The sequence below is a fragment of the Pseudorasbora parva genome, chromosome 14, assembly GCF_024679245.1.
Source record: "Pseudorasbora parva isolate DD20220531a chromosome 14, ASM2467924v1, whole genome shotgun sequence".
Classification (NCBI taxonomy): domain Eukaryota; kingdom Metazoa; phylum Chordata; class Actinopteri; order Cypriniformes; family Gobionidae; genus Pseudorasbora; species Pseudorasbora parva.
The window spans coordinates 32,344,252-32,361,431 of NC_090185.1; positions in this window are offsets into that span (position 1 = coordinate 32,344,252).

Consider the following 17,180-nt stretch of genomic DNA (forward strand, 5'->3'; position numbering starts at 1 on the left):
ATAAAGAGGTGCAAAAAATGATAGGCTGTTCAGCTAAAATGATCTCCAATGCCTTAAAATGGAGAGCAAAACCAGAGAGACGTGGAAGAAAACGGAAGACAACCATCAAAATGGATAGAAGAATAACCAGAATGGCAAAGGCTCAGCCAATGATCACCTCCAGGATGATCAAAGACAGTCTGGAGTTACCTGTAAGTACTGTGACAGTTAGAAGACGTCTGTGTGAAGCTAATCTATTTTCAAGAATCCCCCGCAAAGTCCCTCTGTTAAAAAAGTTAAAAATGCCCTCTGAAGAGGACATGCCCTTAAAATGGTTGTTTCAACAAGACAATGACCCAAAACACACTAGTAAACGGGCAAAGTCTTGGTTCTAAACCAACAAAATTAATGTTATGGAGTGGCCAGCCCAATCTCTAGACCTTAATCCAATTGAGAACTTGTGGGGTGATATCAAAAATGCTGTTTCTGAAGCAAAACCAAGAAATGTGAATGAATTGTGGAATGTTGTTAAAGAATCATGGAGTGGAATAACAGCTGAGAGGTGCCACAAGTTGGTTGACTCCATGCCACACAGATGTCTAGCAGTTTTAAAAAACTGTGGTCATACAACTAAATATTAGTTTAGTGATTCACAGGATTGCTAAATCCCAGAAGAAAAAAAAAAGTTTGTACAAAATAGTATTGAGTTTGTACAGTCAAAGGTAGACACTGCTATTTTTTTGAACACACCCCTTTCAACTAATTGCCCAATTGCACAGCCTTAAGAGCGTGCATATCATGAATGCTGGGTCTCATTTGTTTTCTGAGAATCTACTGAACCTACTGGTAACTTGTTTGCCACGTAGCAATAAAAAATATACTAAAAACCTTGATTATTCTGGTTAGTCACATTGTACTGCTATTATTTTGAACAATACTGTATATGATCAGATTAAAACTTGTATTTCTGTTTGCCATAAAGATGTTTTTACCTCAAAACCACATTTGTGGAAGTTTTGACTGAAACGAGTCGACTTCAACACAAAGATGGACAGGAAATTCTGTGTGCTGTACATGTTCAAAAGAAACATTATTTTGAAGAAAAACTAGGGATGCACCGAATGTTCGGCAACCGAAATTATTCGGCCGAAAATAGCCAAAAAAAGCACTTTCGGCATTCGGCCGAATAAGTAAAAAGGCAGAATATTTTTTGCCGAACAATGACGTTTTTAATGACGCGATCAAATAGTAACCCAGGTAGAGTGAGAGGCGTGCGCTTTATGCAGCAAACATGTCAGCAGTGTGGAAGCACTGTTTAGTGCTGCATCTTATGTCATCGATGAGAAGAGGAACCGACTTTCATGTAAGAAAGCAGAGAAGCTACTTTTCATAAAGAAGAACCTGCCACTTTTCCTGAAGAAGCAGGCTAAGTAGGCTTATGTCTAGGACTAGTTATTTATTTGTTGTGGGTTCATCCACATTTTTTGCACTATTCAATGCACATTTGTGGTTGTAGACATACAGAGTTACATTCCTTCAGCAGTCAGTTATAGGCCTAACATATGCTATTCAAGAAGGGGGGCTTCAAAGATGGCCAAATAAAAATATATTTTTTATTTTACTAATTATTTATTTTAAGTTATGTTGTGCTTAGTTTGTATAATATCTGCTGGAATGTTAAAAAAATGTTCAGTGTTAAATAAATATTTTGAAATTGTATTTTTGTTATTTGATCTATTTCCCTGAAAAGCAAAAAAAAATAGTAAAAAGCAAATTTTTACTATTTAATTATTGTAATGGTAAAAAAATGGCCAAATAAATGGAAAAAATGCGAAACACCGCGTTCGGTATTCGGCCTTCGGCCAAGTATTTCATTATTATTCGGTTTCGGCTTCGGCCAAGAATTTAATTTCAGCGCATCCCTAAGAAAAACAGTTACTAGAAAGGCAAGGCAAACAATATCTGAGTCTTGTGTACACTGCAATCTAAATGTTTTAGTTGGCCAAATTAAATTCTGTGAATTAAATTGCATGATTTTTTTTATAGGCCCTTACACCATAAAAAAAAAAAATACCCCTTTGTGTCCTAACAGGACAAATGCATCAGATAATATTTCAAACCAGTCAAAATATAACCTTAGATTTACGGCACGAGGATGACAAAACTTTGTGTATTTGCTAGTTGCCAGATCAAGATTATTTAGAGAGAAAAATGCGACAAAACAAACAAAAAAATCTTTGGAAGATATAACTGAACATTTATTTAACCATAGCAAAGGTAAATGTCTTAAGTTTATTTTTTCATCTCAGTTTTTAAAAAATGTTTATTAAACCCTCTTTATGGACAAATTTGTCCTTTTCAGTTATTTTATTATAAATATTTTTTCCTGTGTTAATGCTAACTACATCTGTTTAGGCACAGGTGAATATTTTTTATTGGAATTTTACTATTTCACCCCTATTTCTTTAAAAAAATATATTTTGCACTAGGTACACAAAATACTTCCTCTCAGCACCTTTTGAACAAAAATGTCCCCATTGAAACTTGTAACTTTAAAATGATGCAGACTTTGTTACTAGGCTTTCTGTTTTTGGATTTTGTTTGTTTTCTGTTTTTTTTCACCAGATGGTGCCATTTCCTCAGGTTTGGCCCATAAGGCAAAATACTCACTCTATTCCTGTTTTCTGCTACTGAATATTATAAAGCCAGTTGGATAAATGATGCAGCTATAACTGTGTGGGTGTGTTGGTATGGATGTCAAGAGTGTGGTGTGTATGTCTGTAATAAAAAAAAATTGTGTGCGGGTGTGTGCTTGTAATATTTGAGAGAAAAACTCAACTGAAAATCCAGCTGCTGTGCACCAGTGGAGGTTTGCTGGCACCTAATGGGGAAAAGGTGACACTGCGCACAAAAAAAATCTTACCTGAGAGCTTTTTTTTTTTTTTTTTTGAGATCAAATTTGGAACACAGTTTAAAAAAAAAAATGTATGGCTTTAATTTTCTAGCAGTTTAAGAGTTCAACATGTTTCATAAAATAAATATTTTTATATAAAATATTATTCATAAATTATTTTCATAAATTTAAACCTCTAAAACATTTATTTAAAATTATTTTTTTACTTCAACAATAATCTGCCAAGGGTCTTCTTTAAAATAAGACCAAACGTACAGGTGGGGTGCGTTGTAACTGCGTTACAATAAGCCCCTATGTATGAATTATTTTGAGAAACCATGAGACACTGGTAAATAATGAGTCAATGTTCAGAAATGATTCATACTTATAATGTTTTGAACTATGCTGTATAGCTGTATTTAGTGATGTGTTTGTCGTCAAATAAAAAATCTGTATATTTTTAATGATTAAAAATTGCCATTATTTTATTATAAAAATGTAATAATTGTGTTTTATTGACAAAATATTTTAGCTTGTCTTGGATATTTTTTGGATTATATCAGATAACATTTTGTCATTTGCTATTACGTTTCAATGTGCCCCTCACATGTTACAATTTACCCCACCTATGGGGCATGTTGTCATATTTCCCTTCCATTCTTTTGCGGTAAATCAAGAAAAAATAATACACTGTATTAATGAAACAAAACCACATAATTGTACATTTAGACAATTGTTTATACATAAACATGTGGAAAATTAATGTGGAAAAAATAAATACTCTGAATCCCAAGAGGATTTACAAAACCGAATTTGGGACACTGTACAAATTGTGAATAAAAAATGAATGCAATAATTTGCAATTCTCATAAACGTATATATTCACAATAAAATATAGATAACATCAAATATTGAAAGTGAGACATTTTGAAATGTCATGCCAAATATTGGATCATTTTGGATTTCATGAGAGTTACACATTCCAAAAAAGTTGGGACAGGAACCAACAAGAGGCTGGAAAAGTTAAATGTACATAAGGAACAGCTGGAGGACCAGTTTGTAACTTATTAGGTCATTGGCAACATGATTGGGTATAAAAAGAGCCTCTCAGAGTGGCAGTGTCTCTCAGAAGCCAAGATGGGCAGATGATCACCAATTCCCCCAATGCTGCGGTGGAAAATAGTGGAGCAATATCAGAAAGGAGTTTCTCAGAGAAACGTTGCAAAGAGTTTGACGTTATCATCATCTCCAGTGCATAATATCATCCAAAGATTGGGACGTCATGTCATCCGGACTAAAGAGGAGAAGGACAACCCAAGTTGTTATCAGCACTCAGTTCAGAATCCTGCATCTCTGATGGTATGGGGTTGCATGAGTGTGTGTGGCATGAGCAGCTTACACATCTGGAAAGGCACCATCAGTGCTGAAAGGTATATCCAAGTTCTAGAACAACATATGCTCCCATCCAGACATCATCTCTTTCAGGGAAGACCTTGCATGCGTTATAAATCAAATCTATTATTATTATTATTATTATTATTATTATTATTATTATTATTATTATTATTATTATTATTATTTTCCAACATGATAATGCCAGACCACATACTGCAACAATAACAGCATCATGACTGTGTAGAAGAAGGATCCGGGTACTGAAATGGCCAGCCTGCAGTCCAGACCTTTTACCCACAGAAAACATTTGGTGCATCATAAAGAGGAGGATGTGACAAAGAAGACAGTTGAGCAACTAAAAGCCTGTATTAGACAAAAATGGGACACCATTCCTGTTTCTAAACTTGAGCAACTTGTCTCCTCAGTCCCCAAACATTTGCAGACTGATATAAAAAGAAGAGGCCAGGATGGCACACAGTGGTAAACATGGCCTTGTCCCAACTTTTTTTTGAGATGTGTTGATGCCAAGAAATTTAAAATCAACTTATTCTTCCCTTAAAATTATTAATATTGTTTTTCAGTTTAAACAATTAATATATAATCTATGTTGTATTCTGAATAAAATATTTAAATTTGAAACCCACATCATTGCAATCAGTTTTTATTCACAATTTGTACAGTGTCCCAACTTTTGTGGAATTGGGTTTGTACACAAACTGAGAAAGTAAAAAAAAATGTTAGGTTGTGCCCCGCTCTCTCCTATTGCCAAAAGTATTGAGGAACCCCTTTAAATCATTGAATTCAGGTGTTCCAATCACTTCCATTGCCACAGGTGTATAAAACGGACAACTAGGCATGCAGATGCTTCAACAAACATTTGTTAAAGAATGGGTCACTCTCAGGAGCTCAGTGAATTCAAGTGTGGTACTGTGATGGGTTGCCAAGTCCATTTGTGAAATTTCCTCACTACTAAATATTCCACAGTCAACTGTTAGTGGTATTATAACAAAATGGAAGCAAATGGGAACAACATAATTTCAGCCACGAAATGGTAGGCCTTGTAAAATCACAGAGCGGGGTCAGCGCATGCTGAGGCACACAGAAGTCAATATCTTACTGTAGAGTCAACATGACTGCGCACTAGTGCACAAAGCAAATTCCATAAAGACATGGATGAACGAGTTTGGTCTGGAGGAACTTCAATGGCCTGAACACCTTTGGGATGAATTAGAGACTGCGAGCCAGGCCTTCTCATCCAACATCAGTACCGGACCTCACAAATGGGCTTTTTGAAGAATAGTCAACATTTCCCATAAACACACTCCTAAACCTTGTGGAAAGCCTTCCCAGAAGAGTTGAAGCTGTTATAGCTGCAATATAAAGGGTGGGCAAACTCCAAGAATGGGATGTCATTAAAGTTCATGTGCATGTAGATGTCCCATAACTTGGCAATGTAGTGTAAATTATATAGGCTAACTATATAACCCTCAAGAAAGAATGATCTAGAAACAACAGCTTTTTAATGCAAAACACAAATAAAGCTAAATTATCAAATGCACAATGATACAGTTTATCTTACACATTAGGGATTCTTTCAATTGTCAAAAACAAACCAAAACCCAATCAATTGAAATAAATTAATCGTCGTATAAAGCAATTCAGATATTGTTACATGTGATATATCACATTGAAACAGACATTTGGGTCCAATATATATAAACTAAATGTGCTCATTTATAGTTCAAAGCTAGGTTATAGTTAAGAGAATTACCTGTGTTGTGTTTTTTTATACCACCGTAACATCCTAAACCATCCTAAACATCCCCATAACCTTTAACAATCATATATTGTTCTCACCTGCAGGTTAAAAGTGCTGTGGCCCCGAAACTCTGGAATTCCCTCCCCTTTTCTCTACGCGACACTGTTACTTTATCCTCCTTCAAGTCTCAACTAAAAACATCTTTTCTTACAGTATTTCCAATCTTTCTCTGCTTAGAATTGTTTTCTCCTCTGTATATTTGTATGTTTATGTCCTATATTGTGTATGTATGTCTATTTTGTGTACAGCAACCTTGAGTATGGGAAAGGCGCTATATAAATAAAACATATTATTATTATTATTATTATTAAAGATGTCAGAATTGCTTCTTAAAAGTCCTTAAAACCAGCTCAATCTGAGTTTGTGTGCACTAGGCAGGTTGCCAATATATAAATAGCTAAAACACAATCAATAAAGATATTTCTAGGAAAATATCACTGAGACTTCATTGAAAAGTTTATACGAATAATACAAAGAACAGTAATTAAAAAAGGCAAAAATAACACAGCAGTGTAGTCTTCACCAAAAGCACGGCGCCGAAAAACAATGCACACCACTTTTTTATACTTGGACAGATCTTGGGTCGACCCTAAGAGGTTACAACGGCCATCATCATAGTAATTCCTTTTAAAGGTCCCGTTTTTCGCGTGTTTTCGAAGCTTTGATTATGCTTACAGTGTGCAATATAACATGAGTTCATGTTTCGTGTGTAAAAAAACACAGTATTTTTCATACAATTTACTTATCTGTACAGCGCTGTTTCCTCTGTCCTAAAAACGGCCTGATGATTTCCTTGTTCTATGAAGTCCCTCCTTCAGAAACATGTTACGTGTTCTGATTAGTCCAGCGCTTCCCGTGTTGTGATTGGACAGCAGCTTAGCACACTTTGCCCGGAAAGGTCCCGCCTCTTACCATAACGCGCTCAATGTTATTGCAAAAATGTCTATATTGCCTTATCAATTTGAGCCGGAATCAGACCCGGAGAATATCGAAGAGGATCGATTACAACCTGCTCAGGAAAGACTTTTGCTGGATGTTTCAGAATGGTAAGCTGTCTATTCAGTAGTTTAAACTGATCATTACTGTAGACAAAATTTTACTAGTCAATATTACTTTGTATTAGTATTCAAAATCAGTTATCATTTTGTATTATTATTATTTTTTTATAATCATTTATAACCATTGTATGCTTGAATATATGTATGTTAGAGAAGGCATGAGAGAGCTAGACACTGTATGCACATGTGTGTTCGGGTCCATGTGTGAGAGTGGGGGCCGGGTGCATGTACACAGGGGAGTTATGGACAGGATGTGTGTGTGTAAGTTTCAGTGCATATGTTGACTTAACAATTCGCTATACATTCCATTTAATGGAAACCATATGTTCTTTGGGGTGCTCAAAACCACAAGCCTTTTGTATGAAGAGCAGAGAATGGACATTGGAAGACGACAGAGAAGCTGCGTATAACATCACTCCAGAAACATTTGAATGAAGATGGGGTAAAAGTGGATCTTTGGTAAAGAAAACCATTTAGTCAAATTTTCGGGAGTAAGCCATAAGGCGATTTAGCAATTAGCTTGACATGACTGTGAGGTGGTGGAATGTGGCGATTTTGCGCTGGCTGTAGAGTCTAAAATATTTCACACACTGAAGATCCGTGCTGTTACAGACAGGCGGGGAAGGTGTTAAGCTGGGTTTGATTTAAGCGATTTAAAGTGGCGGATCTGGACTTTAAGTAAGTCCTGTTAATAAGAATCCTAAAACGTTTAAATACGCTGGAGTAGCTTAAATTGCGGGCATTCTGATCTTGACAATGAAGTTGTTCAATATTTGAGGAGGATAAATAGATCTGAGTTCAACTGAATAAATAAATTAAACCAAAAGGAAGAAATTGACCTGAGTTAAACTAAAAAAGTAGAAAAACAATTGAAATTATAAGAGAAACTTTTATTTAAATTTTGACGCTCTTTTCTTTTGTTCTTGAGTCATTAGGAGGGATAGGGAGAGAGCAGGGCAGCCCCTCCCTTCAGAATTCATCCTATACACACACACACACACACACACACACACACACACACACACACACAGACAGTACACATAGCTGAGAGAGAGAGAGAGAGAGAGAGAGAGAGAGAGAGAGAGAGAGAGAGAGAGAGAGAGAGAGAGAGAGAGAGAGAGAGAGAGAAGTAGCCTTCCTTTGGAAATCCACACACACACACAGACATAGCCTGCTGTTTTAAGCACGGACAGAGTGACCAATAATTTGAAAATGGCAGAAGGCTGTAACAGCAGAATAATTTCTGCATGGTATCTGGAAAACAAGAACAAGAAGCAAACAAAGTTTTTGAAGAAAGGACTTGATATTAACGCATCTATGGATGAGCAGTTAAGCTGGTTCGAAAAACAAAAAGACTCTATCAAGTTAAAAGTTTTTCCAATAATGGCAGCTAATTGGATTGTGAAGCAAGGTGGAGTTTGTTGCAGCATTTATGGTTGTCCAGTTCCACTTGCTGAAGCAATGAAGCCTCAAGTTGAAGCATATAACAAGCTGAGCAAAATCATGTCTATCACATGTTCAGAAAAAGAAACCATCACCAGTGATGATTCATTTGATCCAGATTGGAAAGAGATAATAGCTGAAGCTGAAAGGAAATATTCAGAAACATCAGAAAAATCGGTAACAACCGTAGTGCCGCCTCCTTACAAGCCAATTTATCCGACTTTGCCTGAACAATGTACAAGTTATTCCAAACCTCTGATACAGCCACAAGCTTCAAGCTCAAATAGAGTCCCAGTTGACAAAATGTATATAGCGTCTGCACAAGTAGCTCCAATAATTACCAGATCCAAATCAACTCAGCCAAACAGAGACATGCTGCGATGTACGCCAGTACGCAACTATGGATCGGATTGGGGTGACGAGACAAGAGATAACGACATGATCACAATTGATAAAGTTGGTCCTGAATTTTCTCCACTTGCTGTTTAAAAGGAAGAATTACAATCAGAAATGATGACAGAAGAGAGACCATTCACACCAGGAGAACGTCAAGCCATTCTCACCGCCTTGCCTCCATTGAAGAGACAAGATCCAAACACCGAGTTTTGGAGAGAATTAGATTCCTTGATTGAGGCACATCAAATGACACTAAGAGACATACACACCATTGTGAAAGCTAAAATCCCAAGAGACAGATGGGAACGCTTGCCAGCGTCGATAACAACAGCCCAATGGATAGAGTTGTGGTTGGATGGCCAGGGACGACCCCTGGGTCTTTGGCAAGCCTTAGATGTGTTCCGAAAAGAAATCCAAGAGATCTTGGGCAGTGGTAAAATTCCTTTCACATCGGTGACATTGATTAAACTAAAAGATGATGAATCTCCAGATGAATATGCCTTGCACAAATGGAATGCTTATGAAAGATGGGCACTCTGTGCTAAGAAAGATCCAGACAGAGATGATGTACAGTTTACTGACACGCTCGTGGATGGCTTTAGCACAAAATGCCAACAAGCTTTGTCACTTGGAGTCAATCCAGGAGAAACATTTGACCAAATTATGCAATGGGCTGGTCGTCTAGAGATGGCTATGAGATCAAACAAGGATGAAGGAAACAAGTCAAATCGAAGAGGAGTGGCATCACTTCAGTCTTCAAAGTTCACAGTTTGTAGCAATTGTCGAAAGCCTGGACACTTCAGAAGAGACTGTTGGGCTAAAGGAGGAGGAGCAGAAGGAAAAGGTCCGTCATTTGGACAAGCTAATCTGAAAAACAAGGATGAAACACCTCAAGGAAAGATGTGGACTGAAGAGCAAGTTCGCCATCTAATTGAGGGAATTATGCGTCCGCAATAGGAATCAGCGGCCTCCTGTATGAACAAGAAAAGTGACAATCGACTTTTCATTCCTGCATGGGGGCCACCCATGTGATTGTCTTTTAGACACGGGAGCATCTGTTTCTATAACTGATCTGAACTTACCAACAACACATGAAACTATGGAAGTTGAAGGAGTTGGAGGAGAAATCACAACGTTTCGCAAAAGTATACCAGTTCCTTTGCAAATACATAAAGATGAAGTCTTATGGACATCTTTATGGGTGGGGCCTAATTCACAAGGAAGCCTTATTGGCATGGACATTCTACCATTGTTGAACATGATCATATTCACTGACGGTCGCCAAATTGCTACAACAGCTGGAATAATACCACATGAAGATCGCACATGTAGTATAAGTTCTGTTGGTGCAGCAAAACCAATCATCAGAGACTGGGGAAAAGAAGGTGTGTGGGGTTCCCTTTATCGAGGGAACTTCACACTGCGTCGGAACGACGAAATGGGGATGCTCCCTAAGCATCAGCGGCTCTGAAGTCTGAATAGAAACTAGACCAATCCGATTGGCGTGCGTGATGACGTCATTGTGACGGCGTACCCGGAAGTATAAAAGGGGAGCCGGCGCATAATGGCGGCAGTCTTTGCTCTTCAGCAGGCGCTCTGTGTTACATTGTCTGTCTATTTACTGTTGTTTGTCCAGTTGCGATTGAAAGAGTGTGTTTGACTAGTTTAATAAAAGTGAGAATGGAGAGAGAATTCAAGCAGTGTGTGCATCCTTGCCCTCGTTACATCTCGGGCTCGGATACACACATGCTTTGTGTGCAGTGTCTGGGTGTTCAGCACGCTCGGGCGGCTCTCGAGGGAGCTGCCTGTGAATACTGTGAGCGGCTGACACTCAGACTGCTCCGCTCTCGGCTGGCCGTGTTCGATGAGACCGGCCAGCCTCGTGAGCCCCGTGGTTCTGGACCCGCGGTCGCTGAGGCGGCTCGGCGTCGCAGATCATGGGGCTCACAGCGGGACTTGTCAGAGGGTTTCGGGACTGCCGCGGCACTTTCCCAATCCTCCTCTGACAGTTCCGACGATCTTCCTCCCCGTGTGGAAGCCCGCTTGGCGGCATCTTCCCCCGGGTTGGAGGGTCTGATGCTTGAGCTATCTGATTCTGAGGAATTAGATGTGCTCAGCATCGAGGCGGGTGACGTTAAAACACCATACACACTGCTTCATTCATAATAAGGTGCTCAGGCAGTCCCCGAGGGGGCTGCCTGTAGTAACCCCGTGTTCTCCGTTCCCGTGCGGAAGCCCGCGATGCGGCTCTTCCCCGGGAGGGAGAACCAGATGCTTGAGCAAACTGATTCCGAGGAATTAGATGTGCTCAGCGTCGACTGAGTGAAGCAAACGAGAGCTCGCCACCTTATAATACAGGCTCGATCTCGCGTTGCCGAGGCAGCGCGTGCATTAAGGGTCTGCAACAGAAAGTGAACACACGCTATATGTGTACATGTGATACTGTTTAGCGAGGCTTGCAGTCAGCTCCTGAGGGTGCTGGCTGGTCATTGAGAAATGCTCGTAGCGTACAGAAACGTGCGTTTCGAGTGTTTCAGCCACGCGCCTGTGGTCTTTCATCTCGAGGGATGAAAGCCAAATATGTTGGGAAGATTTTTGAATCTCGCGTTGCTGAGGCAGCGGGTAGATGACGAGTAGTTGAATACATATTTAAACAGTATGGTCTGGTGATTAGGGCTGCATTTAATTCTGAGAAAGAATTTAAATTAAACATTATCTGACTTTGAGGAGTTAGATATGTCTATTCAGCCTATCATTCAGCATGTTCACGTGATGGGTGATTATGGTGGCATTTATTTCTGAGGAAATAAATGGGATTTATCTAACTTTGAGGAGTTGGATTATCAGCCTATCATCCCAGTTGTGTTCACTATTTGGGTGTTTTGATGGCATTTAATTCTGTGCAATTAAATGAGATTTATCTGACTTTGAGGGGTTAGGTATTTCAACCTATCATCCAAATTGTGTTCGCTGGTATATTTATTGCTCCCGGGGAGCGATCGAGGTCGCCTCCTCTGTGGAGTCTTCTGGAAGTCGATGCTGCGATCCGCCGTCTACGACGCTCGGGCCACATTGGCTTCCAGCGAACGCATGCTGCTCTAGCCGCCTCTAGAAAGACTGCAGCTGGGCAGCAAACGCGTTCGCACACCGAAAATCCTCCCCGACTAAGCCCTGCCGGGTGGCCGCTTCAGGGGGTCGGGCAGGCTCGGTGGGTACCAGAGACCAGCCTTGAGAGGCTGGTTCCCCTAGTAGGATATATCAGCGCATAGTCATTATGCTCCTAATATATCTGCTTGGGCCCTATGTACCATGGGCAAAGGGCGCAGACTGCAGTTCAGTGTTCCAATACCGAAGTCATCGGTGTGGTCTGAATGGTGGTATGCCCAGCCCAGTGGCCTGCTGGCCAGCCCCCTCTCCAGAGGAGCGATCGAGGTCGCCTCCTCTGTGGAGTTTTCTGGAAGTCGATGCTGCGATCCGCCGTCTATGACGCTCGGGCCACATTGACTTCCTGCGAACGCATGCTACTCTAGCCGCCTCTAGGGAGACTTCGGCTGGGCAGCGAACGCGTTCGCACACCGAAAATCCTCCCCGACTAAGCCCTGCCGGGTGGCCGCTTCAGGGGGTCGGGCAGGAGGTTCGGTGGGTACCAGGGACCAGACTTGAGAGGCTGGTTCCCCTAGTAGAATATCTCGGCGCATGGTTATGCTCCCGAATATATCTGCTGGGGCCCTGTGTACCTTGGGCAAAGGGTAGAGACTGCAGTTCAGCGTTCCACCACCGGGGTTCATCGGTGTGGCCTGAATAGTGGTGTGCCCAGCCCAGTGGCAGGTTAGGGAACAGGAAGTGTGCTCCCTGATGGTAAAGGAGGCTATATAGTGTATCCCTCCGCCAGACAGGGAGTCCGGCTTTACGGTCGCTACTTCATGGTTCCCAAAGAGGATGGAAGGGTGCGTCGGAGGTACTTGAACCGTTCTCTGAGGAGATTCAGGTTCAAGATGCTCACTATCCCATCGTGAGTCAGATCCAGTTCGAGGAACTGGTTCGTCACGATGTATCTAAAGACGCATATTTCATATCTCCATCCTTCCTGCCCACAGGAGGCCTGAGGTTCGCTTTCGGGGGCGAGGCGTACCAATATCGGGTTCTTCCCTTCGGCCTCACTGTTAAGCACTTTCAGAGAGTGCTGGGGCACATGGCAGCAGCGTCCAACGTGATACCGTTCGGCCTGCTACACATGAGACCCCTCCAGTGGTGGCTGAAAACCAAGGGGAATTCCCCCAGAGGGAATTCGTTCCGTATGATCAGGGTAACGCGCAGATGCCTTCGTTCCCCAGTCATATGGAGGAAACCTTGGTTTCTGCCCAGGGGCCAGTGTTTGGAGCGTCCTGTTGCCGGGAATCCGTTTCAACAGACGCCTCCCTCACTGGTTGAGGCGCGGTCATGGACGGCCGCTTGCGAGGGGCCCGTGGGAGGGCCGTCATTCCTCCTGGCACATAAACTGCCTGGAGATGATGGCGGTCTACAAAGCTCTAGGAGCTTTTTCCCGGACCTCCGCGGCCAACATGTCCTGGTACGGACAGACAATACGGCTGTCGTAGCGTACCTCAATCACCAGGGAGAGTTGAGATCGCGCCCTCTGTGCAGATTGGCGCATCTAATTCTCCTGTGGTCCCAAGGGAAACTGTTGTCCATTAGGGCAATGTATGTCCCGGGGTCCAAAATCAGGGAGCAGACATCCTGTCAAGGCAGGGGCTGAGGCCCGGGGAGTGGCGGCTCCACCCCGAGGTGGTGGAGGCCATGTGCGAGAGGTTCGGCCCAGTGGAAGTGGACCTGTTTGCGTCTCGAGAGACGTCCCACTGTCCACTGTGGTTTTCCCTCACGCATCCAGCCCCGCTGGGGTTGGATGCCATGGTGCAGACGTGGCCGAGGCTGCGTCTGTACGCATTTCCCCCGATCGCTCTGCTCCCGGGAGTCCTGGAGAGGGTTCGTCAACAGGGGGTCAGCCTACTTCTAGTGGCGCCCCGTTGGCCGACCCGAGTTTAGTTCTCAGATATCATAGCTCTGCTGGCAGGTCAACCATGGTAGATTCCTCTGAGGAGGGATCTCCTGTCTCAGGCGGCGGGCACGATATTTCACCCCCGACCGGAGATTTGGAACCTTTGGGTCTGGCCCCTGATGGGGCCAGGTACCTAGAGGCTGGCCTGTCGGCAGGGGTGGTAGAGACCTTACTCAGCTCCAGGGCTCCATCTACCAGGAGACTGTACAGCCTCAAGTGGAATGTCTTTTCCACTTGGTGCGGGGAACATGAGGTGGACCCAGTTAACTGCCCGGTGGCTTCAGTGCTGGAGTTCCTCCAAGATCGTTTCTCTGCGGGTCTGACCCCGTCCACACTCAAGGTGTACGTGGCTGCCATTGCGGCTTTCCACACACCTCTGGGTGATGGGCCTTTGGGTAGGCACCAGCTGGTTGTACAGTTCCTCCGTGGGGCTCGGAGGATGAGGCCTGTGGCTCAGTCCAGAGTTCCTACATGGGACTTGGCAGTGGTTCTCGGAGGTTTGGCTGAGGCCCCCTTCGAGCCATTGGAGCTGGCGGAACCAAAACACCTGACCTTTAAAGTAGCTTTTCTCCTCGCTATTACCTCTCTTAGGAGAGTGGGAGATCTCCAGGCCTTGGCGGTAACGCCAACTTGCCTGGAGTTTGCCCCGGGTGGAGTAAAGGCTATTTTACATCCTAGGCCGGGTTACGTACCTAAGGTCCCATCAAGGGTGGTCAGGTCACTGGTTCTACAGGCATTTCATCCTCCGCCTCATGTGACGGCGGAAGAAGGGAGACTTCACCTACTCTGCCCGGTTCGGGCACTTAGAGTTTATTTGGAGAAGTCTGCACAATGGAGGAGATCTCAGCAGCTGTTAGTGTGCTTCGGTTCACCTAAGAAAGGGTTGCCTGCTTCTACTCAGACAATCAGTAATTGGATTGTCCAGGCAATAACCATGGCCTATCGGGTGCGCAGTTTGCCTTCACCCTTGGCCGTGAGGGCTCATTCCACCAGAGGCATGGCCTCTTCAGTGGCCCTCCTTTCTGGGGTCCCCTTGCAGGATATCTGTGAGGCGGCTGGGTGGGCCACCCCGCACACTTTTATCAGATTTTACAGCCTAGATCTCCCTGCGACGTGGCGCTAGGGTGCTCCAGTCCTAGTTGTGCCCGGTCTCCGGCTTCACACTAGGGCAGGCGCTACCCTCGGTGTGGCCTAGTGGGTACTCATCCCCATTTCGTCGTTCCGACGCAGTGTGAAGTTCCCTCGATAAAGGGAACGGCTCGGGTTATGTATATAACCCTTGTTCCCTGAGAGGGAACGAGCACTGCGTCGCGCCACCACACCTCGGCACGCCTGGAGCGCATGCTTCAGAGCAAAAAACTGCCGCCATTATGCGCCGGCTCCCCTTTTATACTTCCGGGTACGCCGTCACAATGACGTCATCATGCACGCCAATCGGATTGGTCTAGTTTCTATTCAGACTTCAGAGCCGCTGATGCTTAGGGAGCATCCCCATTTCGTCGTTCCGACGCAGTGCTCGTTCCCTCTCAGGGAACAAGGGTTATATACATAACCCGAGCCGTTTTCTGTGTAGCTTATATCCAGATGTTTGGGCTAAACACAAATTGGATTGTGGAAAAGCCAACATTGATCCCATTGTTATTGAGGGACATATACATGCCCCTCATATACAATATCCCATTCGACCTGAAGCAAGACAAGCCGTGGAAGAGATTGTGGCAGACTTGGAAGCTGAAGGGATCGTCAGACAAACTTCATCTACCACCAACAGCCCTGTCTGGCCTGTCAAGAAATCTGATAATTCATGGAGATAAACCATTGACTATACAAGACTTAACAGTGTAACACCAAAACCACACCCTATTGTGGCTAATCCTGCTACCATTCTGAATGATATTCCAGGAAATGCAAGGATTTTTACAGTACTTGATGTGCTGTCAGCTTTCTGGTCTATACCTATTGATGAAAGATCTCAAGAGAAATTGGCCTTCACTGTGGGTGCAAAACAGTATGTTTGGAAAATACTCCCACAAGGTCTTAATCTATCTCCAGTTGTATTTCATAGAGCTCTGGACCAGTTCTTAACGGAGCAAAAAGCTGAAATTGAGAGCTCAGGAAGTGTCTGCCTTCAATATGTTGATGACTTGTTGATTGCAAGCCCAGATGAAAACAGTCATGTATCAGCTCTGAACATTGTACTACAAGCTCTAAGGAAATGAGGATTTAAAGTCAACCCTGACAAAGCACAGCTGGCCAAATCCAAGGTTATCTATTTAGGCCAAGAAATAGCTGTCGAGGGAAGGAGGATGACAACAGAGCGAGTAGAGGCATTACGGCAACTTCCAAAACCTCAAACAGTTACAGGAATGCGGAAAGTGATGGGACTTTTTAACTATTGCCGGCAGTATATACCTGATTTTGCCAGCATAACTAGCCCTCTCATTGACCTGTACAAAGGAGGAAAGCCTGGAGTGGAACAGATACTCTGGACAACAGAAGCTGAGGAAGCATTTACTTCTATGAAAGAGAAACTGATTTCAGCCCCAGCTTTGGGACTTCCTGATGGCAGGTTGCCATTTCATTTGTGGACCAAGGTAGGAGATGAGACCTACTCAGCAGTACTGTGTCAAAAACCAGGTGATCGGTACAAACCAGTTGGATACTTTTCCACAAAAATTCCTGTCACCATGAAAGGTCAACCACGATGTATACAAGCCCTCGATGGTGCCACATGGGCAGTGGATGCTGTGGAAAATCTGATAGGAGCACAAACTATCATATTGCATACTCCGCACAGTATAGTGACGCTGTTGAACAACACAAACATCAAGACTATCACTGATGCGAGGAGAGCAAAATGGGAAGCAACTTTGTTGAACAAGGATTTAAGAGTGGAAATAATCAGAGACACATCCCTTAACCCTGCAACAATGATCCTGGAACCACATTAGGGAATACCACATGAATGTGAAAAACAAGTGGAAGAAGAAAGCCATGGTCCAGTTAATCCAATTCCTCTTGAAAATCCAGACAAGGAGTTATGGGTCGATGGAGTTACTACGTCAATGGAAAGCGCCATACTGGATGGGCGGTTGTGGAAGCTGTTGGAACTGTTGTGAAGAAAGGAGCTATTTCTGGACA